The sequence below is a fragment of the Leiobunum rupestre genome, chromosome 8 (assembly GCF_980474605.1).
Source record: "Leiobunum rupestre chromosome 8, qqLeiRupe1.1.hap1, whole genome shotgun sequence".
Taxonomy (NCBI): Eukaryota; Metazoa; Arthropoda; class Arachnida; order Opiliones; family Sclerosomatidae; genus Leiobunum; species Leiobunum rupestre.
In genome coordinates this window covers 49,215,630-49,218,550 of record NC_143391.1, presented here as the reverse complement: position 1 = coordinate 49,218,550, position 2,921 = coordinate 49,215,630, and positions in this window count along the sequence as shown.

The following is a 2,921-nucleotide window of genomic DNA, read 5'->3' as shown; positions in this document are numbered from 1 at the left end:
CAGGATGCCATTTCTTAGGGCGTTTACTCTTAGAATTAGCAATCTTAATTTGTTCTTGCAAAAGAAACCTTTGAAACTTTCTAGGCGTTTCAAATGGATTTTCTTCAATAGTGTTTTTTATATCATCACTTTCTTCCAAGGTCAATTGTACACCATCTTGTTGGATAAGATTGTTTATTTTCTTTTTCAAATTTCTGTTCTCACGTTTAAGAGCCTTGTTTTGTTTTTTCCTTTCAGATAGCCTAGCTTTAACTTCTTCAAGATTCAAATTTTTCAGAGTAGTCTTTTTTGGGAAATTAACACATTTTTTTTTGCGATTCACTCGTTGAAGTAAGTACTTCCTGAGGAGAGCGCATTTGCTACACCAACTTTGAACTCTGGTTTTGATAAACGAACACTTATTTGAGCGAAGGCTGTTTGACTGAGGGCAATATTTTGCACTCTTATGTGCAATGTGGTAGTATGGTTCAAATATAGTTCCAGAAATTCCCATGCATGCACCCCATTTAGTTTCAAAATTTGTCAATAACTGCAGCAATTGCTCAAACGATTTAAGATTTGACCCTTGTTCCGAGAGTACTGGACATTTTTTGTCTATTTCATTATCAAAAATTTTAATGCTGAAAGTCAATGATTCTAAAATTTCCAATCTTGTAGTTAACACATTTTTACTTCGTTTAGAAAGGACCAGTTTATCCTTTTCAATTGTTAAGGACCAAGAGAACGTAATTTTATTCGTCTCTTGATGTGTTAATAGTTTCTGTCGAAGTTGCTCAAAAGATATTTCAACAACGCCTTCGTTTGAAATAGGTTTAAAATGGTTTGGCTGAATATCTTTAGTTACAGTACTTTCGTTACACAAAATGCCTATTGATGGTGTGTTTTGGAACACTCTTGTGTCGACTACTTGAAGATCACTTTGATGGACCACTTCACGTTCAATCGTTGGAATATCTGAACTTTCATTATGAATTCCACCAGATATATGAAGTTCCTTTGATTTATCCTGAGGTAGTTAATGGTTATGTAAATAATATCATTTAAAGAAAGGATTTAGGTCTTACCATTGATTTCACGTTATATCTTATTTACTTTGAGTTCAAGTAAGGGTTCTCGATTATTATTTGGCTGAAAAGTGCTATCCTGAATTGGAGAGGGATTTTCAGTTGAAGGTCCTACCTTATCAACAAAATGTAAATTGCACACGTAGTGATGTTTCTTTACATTATAAACATTAATTGTTTCTCGGTTAATAGCACTAATCCATTTACGACAGAGTTCTAAATTACTATGATTCTTTCCAGGTTTTGGAACAGGGTGAAAAGTTACGTTTGTGTGATACCTTGAATCACTTTTACAGTTTTGAAAACAACAGTATTTTTTCATTGCAAAGACAACTAACTTTTGTTAAAACAGCAGCAATTAATTAAAACTATAATAATTCATAAAATTGAATTCAAGCAGTAAACTGTTATTGTAGTCGAGTTTGTATACGAGCAGACGATAAGTATACGTTTTTTCGAATATAGGTGTCGCCGAAACGTAGGACCCTACCAAAACTGCTAGGAATTATGGTAGTCCTTTGGTAGTAATGATGGGGGAAGACACTCAACGTTAGAGATACGGAATTTTCCCCTCCATGTTTATCTACTCCAAGACGCGACGCGATTTGCTAGCGAAATTTCGCGCGCGAAGGCTATGTGTGCATCCGCCTTTACTGTAACCACGGACACACGACAGATGAAATCGTAATGATAGACTGCTTTGGAACTAGCCATCGAAAACGGTTTAAATGCATTTTAGAAGATTGAATGCCGGTTCATAAGGGCCTTAAAAAAGAAATATAATTCTTGAAGTTTGTTTATTTATCATAAAGCTGGATAAACGACAACGAAATAGCAAGCAATTACATTGAAGTACTGTATTCCTTTGGGCTTCCTTCTATTCTTGTAGTATCGCCCAATCACTTTTTCTTCTTAATATTATATACCCTGGTTTATAATGAAAATACCAGGAAAATGCTTTATCCGTCAGAACTATCCACTGTAATTTAATGGATAATTTACTATTGTAAAGTAAATAGTAGAGAAAAAACGTTCATCGACGATGTTGGACATTTTCGTTGAGAAAGCGATTTGTATTTCTAATTAGCTAAAGATTTTTCGAATTATGTTATGCTTTCATTAAAATTTTTATAAACAAATCCAATTCTTGATAAACTAAAAAGGCGCGCAACTCAATTTCGGCGCCCCTCTCAAACCATCTACTGTCCTTGCTCAAACCGGCGCACCGGGCCGTTGCCCGGCCCTTCAGCCGCCTCTGACAATAATAAAAAAATCTTATTATTTAATTGAGATTGTTGCTTTGTAAAGTAAGTCTCGCATAATAATTTTAATATCGGTCCCTTGATAGCAGTACTATTTATAAGGAATAAATACAGTTTTTGAATAATATATCTTATCTTCATAATATGATCTATAATACCAGGGTGAAAAAGTGATAGATGTCTTCAACCTAAGACCATTTACACCTGGACTGGAGTCAAGATAGGCATTTCCGTTTTACTAGAGTCCCCGCTACCGAAACCCCACCACTGGCCCTCTTATGAAACTTACGCCCACAAAAAAAGAGGCCTGCGAAAACCGGTTTACTTCGTTATCTCTCTCCGTAAAATTTTGCGTTCGCGCATCCCGCTGCCATCGAACCGGACTACGGAGCACGAAGCGTTCACCGCTTCGGAAAGGGGGATGAAAAATAAAGGGGGACTAAGAGTTTGTGGCAGGTGTAAATGGCCTTAGCTTCAAATTTCATTGGAACCGAATTTCCCGCCATAAACGCGGATTTACGCATTTATTACTCCACTTGGCAATGTAAAATGAAAAACATTACAATTCATATTGTTATTTAACGATTTATAAACC